We start from the raw sequence: 409 nt of genomic DNA, 5'->3' as shown, positions 1-409 counted from the left end.
AAAAAAAAAAAAAAAAAAAAATATATATATATATATATATATATATATGGTCAGAATTTACTTGCTTTAAGGCTATAATAAGTAAGTTTTGAAATTACCAGCTCTCCTAGATAATACTGATATATATATAAATAAAATAAAATCGAAGCAATGTTGGTGTATAAGTCTCTGAGGGCTGCAGCTGTGTTTAATAGAGAACTAAGTCCTATGTGAATACACGACCAATGTAATTCCACATCATGTATAACCACAAGAGTGGGAAGTTATACTCCATGCATATATGTCAAAATACATTCTACTGTCATGTATAAATAAAAAGAACAAAATTTTAAAGAAGAATAGAAAAAAGAGAACTAAGTACAAACAGACATAGAAACAATAAGGAAACCTTAATAATACAAAATACGTA

Source organism: Marmota marmota, unplaced genomic scaffold, assembly GCF_001458135.2.
Source record: "Marmota marmota marmota unplaced genomic scaffold, marMar, whole genome shotgun sequence".
In the NCBI taxonomy this organism is placed as follows: domain Eukaryota; kingdom Metazoa; phylum Chordata; class Mammalia; order Rodentia; family Sciuridae; genus Marmota; species Marmota marmota.
Note: the sequence above shows the minus strand (reverse complement) of the source record.